Source organism: Rana temporaria, chromosome 3 (genome assembly GCF_905171775.1).
Source record: "Rana temporaria chromosome 3, aRanTem1.1, whole genome shotgun sequence".
NCBI classification, from domain to species: domain Eukaryota; kingdom Metazoa; phylum Chordata; class Amphibia; order Anura; family Ranidae; genus Rana; species Rana temporaria.
The window spans coordinates 350,714,218-350,732,429 of record NC_053491.1 but is presented as its reverse complement, the minus strand read 5'-3'; positions in this window follow the sequence as shown (position 1 = coordinate 350,732,429).

Here is an 18,212-nt window from a genome sequence, read left to right as displayed (position 1 = left end):
CTGCTAGGGGTAGCAGAGAGACCCAATCATTCTGAGAAAACGTAGTGAAGCACCTGATGTATTGTTCCAGAGTCTGATTGGTTTGTTCAGTTTGCCCATTGGTCTGGGGGTGATATGCTGAAGAAAGAGCGAGTTCAATTTGTAATATTTCACAGAGGGCCTTCCAAAACCGAGAGGTAAATTGAACTCCTCTGTCTGATACTATGTTGGAGGGTACCCCATGCAACCTAACGACTTCTTTAATAAAGACACGAGCAGTCTCAACGGCAGAAGGTGTGTTCTTTAGAGGGAGGAAATGGGCCATTTTGGTCAAACGGTCCACGATCACGAAAATTGCAGTACAGTCTTCGGAGCAAGGAAGCTCTACGATGAAATCCATGGCCACCATTTTCCATGGTCTGTCGGGTACTGGTAAGGGTTTCAATAAACCCCAGGCTTGGTTTCGAGGTGTCTTGTTCCGATTACAAATAGGGCATGTGCTGATGTATGATTTGCAGAAATTCTCTAATCTAGGCCACCAAAAGGTGCGACGCACCAGCTCTAGTGTCTTACGAACCCCAAAATGTCCTGCCATTGGATGGTCGTGGAGGTGTTTCAGAACCTCTACTCGGATGTCTTCAGGGACAAAAATCTGGCTTCCTCTCCAGAATAGTCCATCTCGGGATTCTAAAGAAATGTTGGGAGGTTTGGAAGAGTCTGAAGATGCTCTCCGGAGCAGGGAAAGTAGGTCAGTGTGCAGTAGCAAGAAACTGTTCTCTGGTAGGATGGTGTCAGGAGTGGAGGTATCTTTTGGATTGTCATGCATTCTGGACAGGGCATCTGGCTTGATATTCTTAGAGCCTGGGCGATAAGTGATGTGGAAGCAAAAACGGGAGAAGAAGAGTGCCCACCGAGCCTGTCGGGGCTTCAATCGCTTGGCTGATCTTAAATATTCCAAGTTTTTATGGTCCGTATAAATTAGCACAGGGTGTGAAGCTCCTTCCAATAAATATCTCCACTCTTCCAAAGCGGCCTTGATGGCCAATAACTCACGATCACCTACGTCATAGTTTTTCTCCGCAGGGGAGAGTTTTCGGGAGAAGAAACCTACGGGATGTATTAGGTCTTTGTCTCCCATGCGTTGGGAGAGAACGGCCCCCACTGCGACTTCGGAGGTGTCTACCTCAAGGAGGAAGGGTAGAGCCGGGTTTGGGTGGCTGAGAATTGGGGCGGTCGTGAAGAATCTTTTTAGCGTGTCGAAGGCTTCTTGTGCCTCAGGATTCCAACGGAAACGGAAATTTTGTTTTGTAAGCTGTGTAATGGGAGCAACAATGGTAGAAAATCCTTTGATAAAACGTCTATAGAAATTTGCAAAGCCTATAAAACGTTGGACCCCCTTCTTGTCCAGGGGCACCGGCCAGTCCAGAATAGCAGACACTTTCTTGGGGTCCATCTCAATTCCTGTCGGGGAGATCACTAGGCCCAAAAATTGGATGGTATGCAACTCGAATTCACATTTTTCTGCTTTTGCATATAGACCGTGTAGACGAAGACGATTCAAAACCTTCCGGACATGCTCTCGATGTTGATTTAATGAGCCCGAGAAGACCAGGATATCATCCAGGTAGACGATGACAAAAATATCTAAAAAGTCTCTGAACACGTCATTGACGAAATGCTGAAAGGTGGCAGGAGCATTGCATAACCCGAATGGCATGACTAAATACTCGTAGTGACCATACCGAGTACGGAAAGCAGTTTTCCATTCGTCACCGTCCCTGATGCGAATTAGGTTGTAGGCCCCCCTCAGGTCCAGCTTAGTGAAGATAGTAGCGAACCTTAATTTTTGAAACAGTTCGGGTATCAGTGGCAATGGATAACGGTTCTTAACCGTGATGTTATTGAGTTCTCGATAGTCGATGCACGGGCGAAGGGTCTGATCCTTTTTAGCGACAAAAAATATACCAGCACCTGCTGGTGAGGTGGATGGACGAATGAACCCCTTATTTAGGTTCTCGTCGATGTAGATTTTTAGAGCATCTTGTTCCTTCTCGGATAGGGGGAAGATGCGCCCAAAAGGGATCTCGGCCCCAGGAAGTAATTCTACCGGGCAATCATAGGGGCGATGAGGAGGTAGGGAATCGGCCCCCTTTTTACTGAAGACATCGAGGAACTCATGATAGGGCTCCGGAACAGACTGAAATAAACTGGGGTCGGTGTTCAGACATAACAGAGTTGGAGAGAAACTGGAAGATCCAGGAAGGCAGTGTTCCAGGCAGTATTGGGAAGGAAATTGTAAAGTTCCAGAGACCCAGTCAATCTGGGGGTTGTGGACCCGGAGCCAGGGGATGCCAAGGATCACTGGAAACAAGGGTGAAGAGATTACATCCAGAATTAATAATTCCCTATGATTAGCGGAAGTAGAAGCAGGTAGAGGAAGGGTTTCTTGGGTCACTTGACCCGATTTAATGTGGGATCCGTCGGCCAGGAAAACTGAAAGCCTGAAGTCTTTCTTTCGAAGAGGAATGTGGTGCAGACTGGCAAAGGTGGCATCAATAAAACAACTGCAGGCGCCGGAGTCAATGATTGCGTTGACCGGAATCGTTCTTCCTGGGAGCTGTAAATACAGAGAAAGAGCAAGGTGTGTTGTATTGGTTGAGAGAGTAGAGACGTTGACAGGAACAGAAAAACGACACTTACGCATCTTGATGGGGCAGTTGGCGACAAAATGACCGGGTTCACCACAGTAGAGGCACAAATTTAGCTGCCGACGACGTGTTCGTTCTTCTGGAGGCAGAGTGGGTCGCATGACCCCAAGTTGCATAGGCTCTGAGGTATCAGGAGGAGAGCTGGCCGCACTAGAATGGACGGGTGGTTGGTAGCGAGAGGCAGGCAGGGGTGCTTTAGTAGTGACCCATACAGGGCGACTTAGATGAGAAGATCGCTCTGCTCGTCGCTCTCGTAGGCGTCGGTCAATCTGTATGGATTTATCAATTAAGTCCTCCAAGTTATCAGGAATCCCAATACGGGCCAACTCATCCTTTAAGTTTTCTGAAAGTCCCAAACGGAATTGATGACGCAGAGCTGCGCTGTTCCACTGGGTGTCCGCACTCCAGCGGCGAAAGTCCGAAACATACTCCTCAACGGCTCGGCGGCCTTGTTGAAGCGCAAGCAGAGCGGCCTCAGCGGTAGCAGTTCGCTGAGGATCGTCATAGAGTTGTGCCATGGCCTGAAAGAAAGCAAGTAGAGTCTCAGTGTTGGTGCCATTTTCCTCCAATAGTCGGTGCGCCCAGGTTAGAGGCTCTCCTTGAAGAAGCGACACCACAAATCCCACCTTTGTGGCTTCTAAAGAGAAAGTCCTAGGTTGGAGAGCGAAATATAATTGGCAGGTGTTGCGGAAGTTCTGGAATTTGGAGCGATCCCCAGTGAATCGCTCTGGCATCGGAACCCTGGGTTCGGGTGGTAGCATCACTACAGTTGGAGCAGCGGCTGATGAAGACGATCTGGCGGAAGATTCAGGAGTTGCGTCTCCGGACAGATTCTGTACTCGGCCTTCCAGTCGCATGTAGCCGTCCTGTAGATTTTTAACAGCTTGGGTGAGAGATGCGAGGTGTTTACAAATCTCCTCCATTGCTGGGGCCACTCCTGAGGGCTCTGACATGGCTGTCTGATACTGTTATGTATCACGTACCTGGTAACCAGAGCCCGGTGGTAGGAGTAGGCCTCTCTTACAACTCCGGCTTGTGAGCTGCTGGATATGGAACAGCAGACTCAGAAGCCTGGCGGGGTAGGAGTGCCAGCTGGCTTGATAGGTGAGTAGATGCAGACCACTGCTGGAAGTGTAGACGGGAGCTGGAACCGGAAGTAGGGTCCGTGACACAGGCAGAAGATTCACAGCAACAACTGAGAAGGCAAGCTGGTAAATAGACAGCAGACGGAAGCAGGGTCAAAACAAGCCGGATCACAATAGAGAGTTCAGGTATTCAGATGGGATAAGCAGGAGAGTAATCGTTGTGCAGGCAGGTAGGTCAGGCAACAGTGGATCAATCAGAGGTAGGTCGATAGCAGCCGAGGTCAGGATCGGAGAGGTGCGGAAGGTCAAACAAGCCGGGTCAAATAGGTGATAGCAGGTAATCAGGTTTCTTCAGGGTAACAGCGTTCAGAGACTGTAGATCAGACAGCAATGTGCTGGAGCTGTCAGTGTCCATTTAAAGCCGTTTTGGCGCCAAGGAGTCAGCGCGCACGCGCGCGCCCCGCTGCGCGCGCTCCCGGCGTGCACGCGCGCGCCGTTAACGCACGCGCGCGCACCACAGGCACACGACGGTGCGCGATTGCGCGCCGCTGATTTAACCCTCTGGAAGGATTCCGGGATTGAGAGGTGAGTCCCTGACATCGTGTGTGCAGGGCTTTAGAAGGCAACACTCTTACCTTGTAATAGGGAATCCTGAAATTTATGTTCACCATAGCCACTTTTAGAATGGAGTTTTTATGCACAGGGGGCATTTAATACTCCAGAAAATGTTCTGGGGTTTTTCAATTTAATACTCTGTGGCCTCGTACACACGACCGAGGAACTCATCGGAAAAGACACATCGTTTTCCTCAACGAGTTCCTTGTTAGGCTTGTCGAGTTCCTCGACAAGCTTGCTTTGCGTACACACTGTCAAGACAAAATCTCCTTGTTCTCAAACACGGTGACATACAACACATACAACGGCAGGGGAAGTTCAATTCCATTGGCACAACTCTTGGGGCTGGTTTTGCTAATCTCATGTGTTTGCGTGTTAAGTAAAAGTTTGTTAAGAGACAATTTGCACTTTTCAGTCTGTTACATTTCGAAAAATGTGTTATCTCCATTACAAATGCAACTTTTACTCCCATCTCATACTTTATTCTGAGCAAGTACGGGTTTCTTAGCATACACACGCTCGAGTTTCTCGTCGAAAACCAGCCCGATGAGGAACTTGACGAGCAAATTCAGACTCCAGTCAAAGGAAAGTCGACAGTTTCCTCGATGAAAAACGTACACATGACCGGTTTCCTCGGCAAAAAAGCTCTCCCACCAAGTTTCTTGATGGATTCTGCCGAGGAAACCGGTCGTGTGTACGAGGCCTGACCGAGCAGTTCTCGGCTTTCCCCTCTGGACTTTTCCAGGCGCAAATCCTGCACATGTATACGGGGCATAACACTAACACCCCCCAGTAACTCTAACCTTCCCTGTAACCTTAACATTGACCCCCTCTCCCTCCTTGTTTTGATCTTTTTTTTTATATTTGCAACTTACAGATTGAGCTTGAGCTTTACTTTTTTATATTACATGTGTATAATATTTTTAGATATATGCTTTAAATAATGTCTGCTTAAATGGCACTGTGTTTGCAGAGCATTCTGGGATTTTTAATAAGACAGCCTAGCAGTAGATACTCACTTGTGGAATGTCTCTCTCTGATATTCCACACTAAAAATTGACAGGGAGGGAATGTGTCCATCCTTTGGATCATTCAGCTGTGTTTGTTCTGAATTGTCCTGAAAATCAAAGAATCGTAATACACTCTCTACAGTACTGAAGTAAATTACTGCAGAAAACGTGATCTTTTTTATTTACCTGACTATAAAGACATAAAAACATTAAAATTGTTAAAACTTTAGTACCTAACACAATAAAAAATAAAAAAATAAATCTATATATATAAAACTCAACGTGTGTGTGTGTGTATGTATGTTCCAGCATCACGTCCAAACGGCTAAAGATATTAACATGAAACTTGGCACACATGTTACTTATATGTCAGCAACAAACATAGGATAGGTGGTTTAACCCTTACCCACCCCCATTTGCCATGGTCGGGGTTTTTCTTTAAAGTCCCATTCAACTCTATGGGAAATACATGTTACTTCATAACTTCCAAACTTCCAAACGGGTCACATGTTACTTATATGTCCACTTAAACTATAGGATAGTTAATTTATCCCTTAACTACCCCCATTTGTGAGGGTCTGGGTTTTTGTTTAAAGTCCCATGCAAATCAATGGGAAATGTATGTTCCCACATAACTTCTGTACGCCTGGAGATATTTCAATAATACCTGCTACACATATTACTTATATGCCAAATAAAAATATATGACAGTTAAATTAACCCTTACCTACACCCTTATATAAAAGATGGGTATATTTATATTACTATGATTTTCCTCCCCAAAAGGTTAAGATAGGAAGACCGGGCAACGCCGGGTATTCAGCTAGTATATATATATATATGTACACAAAATTCACTATACATTTCTTTCAATTAGCCATCAGCAAGGAAGGGTGGAGGAGGCTGCTTCTTTTATAAGGTTTAGATCCGCTTTAAACATATTAATGTTCTTTTTTATGTGATGATTCACATAAATTCACATAAAAGTAATTGAACTGAACAAATAAAAAGGTTAAAAATAATTTAAAAGTGGGTTATTTTTTTTTAACTAAAAGCAAGCCTAACTACTGCCACATAACAAAAACAGCAACTATTACTTGACATCTTTGCAAACTAAATGTCTCTGACCCTTACTCCACATCTTGCTGAATCACAGGTCATAAAAAATGAGGATTGGGAAGTTTTAGCCTTGGTTAAATTTTATGCGATTCCAAATCGACAGCTATTGCACGTGACGCAATGGAACTGTCCAAATCGGTGCAACGCAAGCTTTGCGCCACAGCACCGATTCCCCAAAGTAGTTTCTGTACTATTTTTGGCAATTTTAGAAATCATCAGACTGACATGCGGGAATGAAATTGTGCAAGTTCAACTGAACTCACACGATTTCAATCCCACAGCAGTGTGAACCTGGGCTTAGGCTCAACTGAACCTCCAGCTAATAGAGCTAACTATAATCCAGGTGTATGAACAAAAAGTTTGTTTTCTTTAGAAAGAAGCCACAGCCTGTCCCATGCTAGCATGCTCCAGAGAAGGAACCAACCTTACTCTATGTGTGGAAGAAGTGATCTAAACACACCTCTTAGGCTGGGTTTACACTATTGCCACATGCGGCTCACAGCAGGGGTCCGGTGCGTCCTGGTTCACCCTTTCAGGTCCGATTTCAGCCCAAATTTTGGGCTAAATTCAGATCTGAAACAGACCAAAAGACGCACAGGAGCTGTGCAAATTCGCACCGGAGACACAGTGGAGATGTGTGAACCCACTGCGTAGAGAGACGGTCACAATCTCCTACCATGCGAATTGGATGAGGGGAAACCGGCATCCAATTCGCATAGGTATGAATCCAGCCTTAAAGCGGAGTTCCACCCAAAATGTAACTTCCGATTTACGTGTCGGTGACCCCCTGACATTTCACAATTACATGTAATTTTTTTTGGGGGGGGGGGGGAGCGGGTACCCTGTTTTTGGAGGACACGTCACAGGTCCCAAAAGATTGCCCCGGCCATTCACACCGTGCAGTGCGGCTCATATATGCGCATTGTGACGCAACAGCCGGGCGTCCACAGTTAGAATGCTGGTGCCGGAGAGGAGATGGAGAGGAGTGGGGCTTTGTGCGCCCGCAACGCTGCACTGTGGGACAGGTGAGTGTCTGATTATTAAAAGTCAGCAGCTACACTTTTTGAAGCTGCTGACTTTAAAGGGGTGGTTCACCCTAAAAACGACTTTTTTTTATTACACTGCCTCCCAACATTACAATACGATTAAGGCTATTAATTTTTTTTTTATGCTGTACATACCTTTGTACAGCATATTCACCCGTGGCATCCGGCTTGCGAGTCCCGCGGGAGTGGGCGTTCCTAACATGTCTGTGATTGAAGTTTGACCAAAAACGAGCTCCCCCCGTCGCGTAAGCCGCGTCACGATTGGTGAAAGGAGCCGCACAGCGATGCGCATGCGCAGTATAGCGCCGATTTGCCGTTCGGCTCCTTTCGCCAACCATGACGCGGCTTACGCGACGGGGGGGAGCTCGTTTTTGGTCAAACGTCAATCACAGACATGTTAGGAACGCCCACTCCAGCGGGACTCGCAAGCCGGATGCCACGAGTGAATATGCTGTACAAAGGTATGTACAGCATAAAAAAAAAATTATTAGCCTTAATCGTATTGTAATGTGGGGGGGCAGTGTAATAAAAAAAAGTCGTTTTTAGGGTGAACCACCCCTTTAAAATGGCTGGAACTCCGCTTTAAGGAAAAAAATCTACAGCTCTGCAATCAGGAAAGCTCATATTTCCTATTGATTGGAGAAATCTATCTCTGACTAAGCAGGGGTGTGTCGGACCTCTGCAGAGAGACGACTAATCAAAGAAAGCAAGGGTCATTCTCTACAGCATGCTGACAGGGGACAAGCTTTTCACCTTTCATGTCTCGTCTGCGATAAATAGCCTTCCACTTTAAAGGAGAAGTCCAGCCTGAGTCTTATAGGCTGGGCTTCTCCTAAGGGTCACAGAAGTGCAATTCATTTTGCACTCCTGTGACCCGTTTTCTGTGGAGAGCGGTTTGAAATCCGCTCCCTGCTGACGTCACTGAAATCAATCGAGACAGCGCGTCATCCCGACTTCCAGGTCTGGATCCGCCAGTTGCCTTGACTAATGGCAGTCTCAGCGAGCCGCTCAGACGGCCGTTCCCCGCCCCGCCACAGCTCAGTGCTCCAGTGAGCGTGTGTACGAGGCTTAGAGGTTTCTCGTCGAGAAAACTGCCCAGAACCCGCTCTCTATTTTGTCGTTGTGATTCTCGGCAGTGTTTTCCTGCCGAGAAACCCGAGCGTGTGTATACTTACCTGTCTCCATGGAAACCCGCGCATGCTCGAAATGACTTTGACGCATGCGCGGTAGCTTCCAAGGCATAGGTAGGGTGAAGCAAGATGGCGGCGACGGCATCGAATGTGATGAGCGCGTGCTCGTCGTAGTCGATGATGTCACCGCGTTCGTGCCATTCAAAAGAACAACGGTTCTTTTAAATCGTACGTGTGTACACTCGGCCGGCAAGAAAATCTTGCCAGGAAAAACAACGTTGTACAGGGCTTTAGGAATGTAAATTGGAGCCTGTGTGAATCAGGCCTTAGGAACAGAAATGTAGTTTTGTGCACATGTATCTAACTAAAGGCAGGTGGACACCACAAACTTGTTTTCTGAAATTGCATTAGAGTTTTAGTACGGTACTTGAATCCACATGTTGTAAGAAGAGGTAAAGTAGGACTAAAGCTAAAAGTTTTCTTTCATTTTAGATAGGGAATAGGGGAGTGTTAAACTTTCTTTTTGCCATCTGTGTCCCATTGGAAAAAGATTTTCCTTTAGTTCTTGTCTCATAACCACTATAAGAAGCTGTCTCTAAGACCCCTTTCACACTGAAGCGCTGCTAAAATAGCCGCTAATGCGCCGGTTGTTTTTGCGGTACTTTAGCTGCATCTTAGCTGCGCTTTCTGCTACTTTTTGGGCACTAGCGGGGCGCTTTTTTAAAGTCACATAACAAAGTCACTTAAAAAACGTTAAAAAATACCCATTCTGCTGTGTTTTCAAAGCGCTTTGAAGGCGCTTTGGAAGTGCTGCCTATTCATTTCAATGGACAGGGATGTTTTTGACGCGCTATTTATTGCGCTCCAAACATGCCCCAAAGATGCTGCTTGCAGGACTTTTTCTACCATCCCGCAAGCACACCGCCCTAGTGTGAAAATGAATGGGAGGCAGTTTTCAGACGCTTTTCAGGTGCTATTTTTTGCGCTAAAGCGACTGAAAACCGCCTCATTGTGAATGTGGTCTAAAAGTAAGGAAAATCCCCTGAAATTTGGGTCCCCATTGTAAGATTTGGAAGAGAAGCCCTCTATTCCTGTTCTTGTGACAACTCAAAATGTGAGGCCTCGTACACACGACCGAGTTTCTCGGCAAAAACCAGCAAGAAACTTGCTGGGAGATATTTTTTTGCAGAGGAAACCGGTCGTGTGTACATTTTCGTCGAGGAAACTGTCGAGAAACTCGACGAGCCAAAAAGAAGGCAAGTTCTCTATTTCCTTGATGGGAATGTAGAAAATTGGCTTGTCGAGTTCCTCGACAGCCTAACAAGGAACTCGACGAGGAAAACTATGTGTTTTGCCCGTCGAGTTCCTCGGCCGTGTGTACGAGGCTTCAGACTTTCACTTTCGGACATCAGGACAAATAAAGAGGGTGAATGTCCTTAATGGGGACATAGACAGCAATAAAAAAGATGTTCTAATCCCTCTCCAATCTATTGAAATCTAAAAAAAAAAGTTTTGACATCACTTACACTGTAAGTGGAATTATTCTATAACCACCTCCACAATGGGGAGGTGGACGTCTGTTTCTGGAGTATCTTTGTAAATTTCTGAAAAAATGCACCCATTAATTAGTCATAATTGGACAGCTTGGTTCACAGACACAGCGTACAGTGCCAATCCGAGCAGCTCTGTACCATTTGATCTCTGTGATGACCAATTACAGTGATCACAATATGTACAAGTACTAATGTTTACATCTGAGAACCTGCCCTTTTCTCTTATGCCTCGTACACACGACCGTTTTCCTCAGCAAAAAGCATCAAGAAAATGCTAGCAGAGCTTTTTTGCCGAGAAAAACGGTCGTGTGTATGTTTTTCGTTGAGTGGATCTTGACAAGAAAAAAAGAGAACATGCTCTCTTTTTTCTCGTCGGGAGTCTCAATTTTTTCGTCGTGGTTCTCGTCGGGCTGGTTTACGACGAGAAACGCGTTCGTGTGTATGCTTAGAAACCCGTGCATGCTCAGAATAAAGTATGAGACAGGAGGGCACCTTCGGTAAAAGTAGTGTTCGTAATGGAGATAGCACATTCGTCACGCTGTAACAGACTGAAAATCACAAATCGTCTCTCACCAAACTTTTACTTAACACGCGGTAACATGAGATTAGCAAAAGCAGCCCCAAGGGTGGCGCCAGTGGAATTGAACTTCCCCTTTATAGTGCCGTCGTACGTGTTGTACGTCACCGCGTTTGAGAACGACGAGATTTTGTCTCGACGGTGTGTATGCAAGGAAAGCTTGACAAGAATCTCGTCAAGCTTGACAAGAACCTCCTCGAGGAAAACAATGTTTCCTTTATGACGAGATTCTCGGTCGTGTGTACGAGGCATTACAGTGGAAATAGGAAAAGGAGGAGGAACTAATGAATGAATAACCATTCATTAATTCCAGAGTACTTGACGTATTGACGTGTCTCTATTAATTCCAGAGCAAAGGAAATGGCGGATTGGCAGATCAGGGTGGGGGTTTGATTGTGGGATCTGATCTCCATCCTTTGTGACCTGTATACTGTATTTACCCCTAGCCTGCACATCTGAACAGTACTTTTTCATCCCCATCATCCCACTGTATGTGACCTGTACATTTACCCTTTACATACTCCATCTGTGTATGATCTATGATGCTGCTGTACCTGGAGAACCATTACCAAGTTCCATCTTTTACCTAACTTGATATCAGGAGGTTTCTCCATTTCCAAAAAATTGTGGCTGCTTTAAAAAAAAGGGTAATTTTGGGTTGTTCATACAGTCCTGGCATTTTCATTTGCTATGTGTTATAACAGAAAGTAATGAGAAGCAGTTCTTTTTTTTTGTTTTCAAAATGTGTGGCCTATTATGCTTTTTCTATCATGAAAAAAAAAAAAAATTAAAACTGTGGTTATTAACTACCACAGCTCTTTCTGTCACAAAAAAAGTGATATACAATTAATTTTGGTACACTATTGAATGATCAAGTACAGTAAAACCTTGGATTGCAAGCATAATTAGTTCCCGGAAGCATGCTTATAATCCAAAGTACTTGTATATCAAAGCAAATATTTCCATAGGAAATAATGGAAACTCAAATGATTTGTTCCACAACCATTTATTCAAAAATCCTTCAGTCTATAGTCCATATTACAATATTATAGCAATGTGATAGGTTGTGTAACCATAAAATGTCCATCCACAAATGGAAGCCTCCCAAAGGGGATTAGAAGCAAAAATCCAGCAGGAGCTACAAAGTATAAAAGAGAAGAGAGGCGCCTCTAAGTGTAGCAATATGGTTACATTTAATGAAGATGGTAAATTTAGCAACTTACGTGGTTGATGATTAAAAGAGACAAATCTAAGTATGCAGGGATCTGGGGTAAAGCGATCCACATAGACTGTCCTCCTCACCACCGTCTCTCATCGCTGTCAGTCTGCAATCGTGACCGGGAAGACTAACCTGGAGTAGAGCGATCTGAAAGCGAGGCTTGAACCGCTCATGGAAGGGACAACATCAATAGTGGTGCAGAGGATGGTCTATGTGGACAGCTTTACTCCGGATTTTATACATACTTAGATGTGCCTCTTTTAATCATCAACCATGTGAGTTTCTAAATGTTGTACCTTCATTAAATGTAATCATATTGTTACACTTAGAGGTGCCTCTCTTCTCTTTTATACTCAGTTGTGACATGACGCTACTCTTATATCAAGACATCGCTTGTATATTAAGTCAAATTTTCTTAAAAAATGTTGCTTGTCTTGCAAAACGCTCTCAAACCAAGGTTTTACTGTACTTGTGAAAACGTAAAATGGTCTGGCATATACAGACCGTTGCTCGCGTCTGTATATATATATATGTAAAAAAACAATCCACCTAATGCAATAATCTAGTAGATTTTTCTACAAGCGGAAGTAACATACTAATGACATAGAGCCTGGATAGAAAGATTGGAGCTACAGGCGGCCCGAAAGTCTGAGGATCTGAAACTCAAGGAAGTGTTGAATCTTTGCAAGATTAATTGAGCTGATATCTCTTTTTAGGGTAAATAAATTGCAGAAGAAATAAATGGCTACTGTAAGTTCCCATTTTACTGATTGGACACATGTATGTAATAGAGCTTGCCTAATGTGGTGGCAGGGTCTCTTTAAGAAAAAGCAATATTATCATCAAAGTGAAGCGATAGCAAACTGTTGGATCTGTCAGCTTGCACTTACTGAGAGTATCATATGAACTTAACCCTGCTGTCAATGTTTCTGCTCAGTTGTAAATAAGGTAGAGATCATGACCTGGAAGCCAGGGGTCAGGTGTCACGGCTCACTAGTCACAGAAGGTGTCAACGGACCAGAGCCCAGCCAGGGAGAAAGTACCAGATGGCAGTAAATTGAAAGCATAAGACGTGGTCACATTTCAAAAGGCTTCGAAGCAGTGGATACATTACTAAGGAAACTGTTGCTTCAGGACCACCCATCATTAGATCCAGCTATTAAGTGTGGTTCGCTTAGACAAATTACATATGTGTGGACAGAATACTTGTATTAACACAATAATAACATTGTCTGAGCACTGGCTTATTGGTTAGAACTTTTGCCTTGCAGCACAAGAGTTCAAATTCCTGTCAGGAATTTGCATGGACAGTGGCGGCTGGTGCTCAAAATTTTTGGGGGGGCGCAAACGAAAAAAAAAAAAAAACAATTGCAGCCTCACTGTGCCCATGAAATGCAGCTACTGTGCCCATCAAATGCAGCCACTGGGCCCATCAAATGCAGCCACTGTGCCATCAATTGTCACCAATGTGCCATGCCATCAAACGCAGCCACTGTGCCATGCCATCAAACGCAGCCACTGTGCCATCAATTGTCACCACTGTGCCATGCCATCAAACGCAGCCACTGTGCCATCAATTGTCACCACTGTGCCATGCCATCAAACGCAGCCACTGTGCCATCAATTGTCACCACTGTGCCATGCCATCAAACGCAGCCACTGTGCCATCAATTGTCACCACTATGCCATGCCATCAAACGCAGCCACTGTGCCATCAATTGTCACTACTGTGCCATGCTATCAAATGCAGTCACTGTGCCATGCCATCAAACGCAGTCACTGTGCCATGCCATCAAACGCAGCCACTGTGCCATCAATTGTCACCACTGTGCCATGCCATCAAACGCAGCCACTGTGCCATGCCATCAAACGCAGTCACTGTGCCATCAATTGTCACCACTGTGCTATGCCATAAAACGCAGTCACTGTGCCATGCCATTAAACACAGCCACTGTGCCATCAATTGTCACCACTGTGCCATGCCATCAAACGCAGCCACTGTGCCATCAATTGTCACCACTGTGCCATGCCATCAAACTCAGCCACTGTGCCAATTGTTGCCACTGTGCCCTTTGTCGCCACTGTGCCCTTTGTCGCCACTGTGCCCTTTAATTATCGCCACTGTGCCCATTGTCGCCACTGTGCCCATTGATGCCACTGTGCCCATTGTCACCACTGTGCCCATTGTTGCCACTGTGCCCATTGTCGCAGCTGTGCCCTGTAAAATGCCCCTCCCCCGCCCGGCATTTACCTTTCTGCGGGTCAGCCATCCTCCTTTCATGTCCCTCGATGTCTTCTCCTGCCCTCTATGACGTTTCAGCCAGTCAGGTTACCGGTAACCAGAACCGGTGAACCTGATTGGCTGAGACGCCTGTCAGTCTTATCTAAGGAACACACCCCCCGTACATCCCTTAGATAAGTTTCCGGAAGCCGACTACAGCCTGAGGGCTGTACTTGGAAAGCCTGGCTCTGATAGGCACTTCCACGCAGCCAACCAGCTGCCGTTATTCAGGTGGCCGGCGCTCACCATCCGGCCATCTGAATAGTCGGCGGCAGCGTCAACAATAACATAGATTCATGCAATGCATGAATCTATGTTATTGTAATCAGTGGCGGTGCGAGAGCCAGAGGGGGTGGCGCTGCGGCGCCCTCTATAGACACACCGCCACTGTGCATGGAGTTTGCATTTTTTACATGCACTTACTTGAGTTAACTCCAGTTTCCTCCCAAGCTTCAAAGACAGGCTGGTAGATTCATTGGCTGCTGTCTAAATTGGCCCTTGTATATTACAAAGTTACATAGTAGGTGAGGTTGAAAAAAGACACGAGTCCATCAAGTCCAACCTATGTCTGTGATTTTATATGTCAGCATTACATTGTATATCCCTGTATGTGGTCGTTCAGGTGCTTATCTAAAAGTTTCTTGAAACCATCGATGCACCCCACTGAGACCACTGCCTGTCGAAGGGAATTCCACATTGGTGAAAAAACGTAGAACCTGTTTTAAAATTATCTGATAGTTAACAATAGAAAAAAATGATCGTCTGTGGGCAAGTCCATCGGTTAAAAATCCATGCATGCTCAGAATCAAGTCGACGCATGCTCGGAAGCATTGAACTTAATTTTTCTCAGCACGTCGTAGTGTTTTACGTCACCGCGTTGGACACAAACTGATTTTTAACTGATGGTGTGTAGGCAAGACTGATGAAAGTCAGCTTCATCGGATATCTGATGAAAAAATCCATCAGTCCGTTTTCATCGGATGAACCGATCGTGTGTACGTGGCATAACAGTAAAGAACCCTCTATGTAGTTTAAGGTCAAAAGAGTTTTATCCCTATGTGGGGTCAACAGTACAGTATTTGTAAATTGAAATCATATCCCCTCTCAAAGTGTTAGGTAAGCTCCTTGAGAGCAGGGACTGCTGTGAGTAAACAATGTGTAAAGGGCTGTAAACTGACAGTGCTGTATAAATACCTTTAATAAATAAATTACCATATTATTGGGCATATCACCCAATGACCTAATACAGGTACACATTTGGTGCCAGTGAAAAAGACATCACCACATCGCAATTGACCTTTTCAATATGATTGTTAGGCCCCATACACACGAGAGGATTTATCCGCGGTTACGGTCCAGCGGACCGTATCCGCGGATAAATCCTCTCGAGGATTTGCGCGGATTTCCATGCGATGGAGTGTACTCACCATCGAATCGAAATCCGCGCCGAAATCCTCTGGCGATGACGTGTCGCGCCGTTGCCGCGATTATGACGCGGCGACGTGCGCGACGCTGTCATATAAGGAATTCCACGCATGCGTCGAATCATTACGACGCATGCGGGGGATCCCTTTGGACGAATAGATCCGGTGAGTCTGTACAGACCAGCGGATCCATCCGTTGGGATGGATTCCAGCGGATAGATTTGATAGCATGTCATCAAATATTTATCCGCTGGAAATCCATCCCAGGGGATAAATATCCGCGGAAACAGATCCGCTGGAGTGTACACACCATAGGATCTATCCGCTGAAACCCAATCGCTGGGATTTTTCAGCGGATGGATTCTATCGTGTGTATGGGGCCTTAGGCAAAAATAGACAGACCACCAAAACCTCATGCTTTAAAGAGGGACGGAAATCTGGAAGCTGTGTCCAAAAAGAACCAGTATCGCCTGTGGGCTCTCTACAACTGTTATTTTGCCATTACTGACATACCTTGTTCTGCACTGTACTTCTCTGTGGAGGTAGCCATCTTGGCAGGGGTAGGGTTTTGCTTTCCTATGTCAGAACTTCCAGCAAGGAGAACATTGGGAAGAACAACAGAAACATCACAAACTCTTACTTCAAATCTCCTGAAACTAGCAGTCAGATGTTTATATTACATTTTTGATGTTATGCAAACGTAATTTTTCGGGATATACTGTATGTTTTGGTTTCTTTTTAATTGTTATGCTGAATTTCAATAAAATAAAAATATATAATTAAGAATGAGACAAACTTGTCTGAGGCCCCGTACACACGACCGAGAAACTCGACAGAATCCATCAAGAAACTTGATGGCAGAGCTTTTTTGACGAGGAAAACGGTCGTGTGTAGGTTTTTCATCGAGGAAACTGTCGAGGAACACGACGAGGAAAAAAGAGAACAAGTTCTCTTTTTCCTCGACGGGAGCCTCAATTTCCTCGTCGTGTTCCTCGTCGGGCTGGTTTTCGACGAGAAACGTGAGCGTGTGTATGCTAAGAAACCCATGCATGCTCAGATTAAAGTATGAGACGGGAGTAAAAGTAGCATTTGTAATGGAGATAACACATTTTTCACGCTGTAACAGACTGAAAAGTGCAAATCGTCTCTTACCAAACTTTTACTTAACACGCAGTAACATGAGATTAGCAAAAGCAGCCCCACGGGTTGTGCCAGTGGAATCGAACTTCCCCTGCCATTGTATGTGTTGTGCGTCACCGCGTTTGAGAACGAGGAGATTTTGTCTTGACGTGTGCACGCAAAGCAAGCTTGTCGAGTTCCTCGACAAGCCTAAAAAGGAACTTGTCGAGGAAAACGATGTGTCTTTTCCGACGAGTTCCTCAGTCGTGTGTACAAGGCCTTATACATTAAAACCAAAAAATGTTACTACATTTAGCATTAACCACTTCCATACCAGACACTTACGCACCTTCCCGCCCAAGCCAATTTTCAGCTTTCAGCACTGTCGCACTTTGAATGGCAATTGCACGGTCATGCTACACTGTACCCAAACAAAATTGGCGTCCTTTTTTCCCCACAAATAGAGCTTTCTTTTGTTGGTATTTGATCACCTCTGCGATTTTTTTTTTTGCGCAACAACTAAAAAAAGACTGAAAATTTTGAAAAAAAAATACGTTTTTATTTTTTTCTGTAAACTTTTTTGTAAATAAGTAAGTTTTCTCTTTCAATTACGGGCACTGATATGGCGGCACTGATGGGCACCGATTGAGATGGTACTGATGGACATCGATGAGGTAGTACTGACGGGCACAGTTAAGGGGGCAGTGATTGGCGTCTCTGGTATGCGGCACTGATGGGCACACATAGGCGGCACTGATGGGCACACATAGGCGGCACTGATGGGCACTCATGGGCGTCACTGATGGGCACTCATGGGCGGCACTGGGCACTCATGGGCGGCACTGGGCACTCATAGGCGGCACAGATGGGCACTCATGGGCGGCACTTATGGGTGGCACTGATGGATACTTATGGGTGGCACAGATGGGCACTGATAGGTGGGCACTGGTCATGGATGGGCACTGTGGGGTGGCACTGATGGACACTGTGGGGTGACACTGATGGACACTGTGGGGTGGCACTGATGGACACTGTGGGGCGGCACTGATTTACCCATGTTGCCAGTCAGTGCCCATTTGTGGGCACTGATTGGCATCTTTTAATGCATTTCTTAATTTACCACTACTTACATTCAAAGCTCATTTCTTTTTCATGTAAACCATATAAAAAAAAAAATACAAAAGGACCATGGTTCCTTTTTAAAATGACATTGGCATTAAAACTTTCTACCCAACTATACCTTAAAGCCATAGTGTAAGCAGCTCAGTATCAGTATCAAAGGAGGAATACTATGTTAAACATTCCATATCAACATTTCAACAACACAAGACGAAATCCTTAATCCTC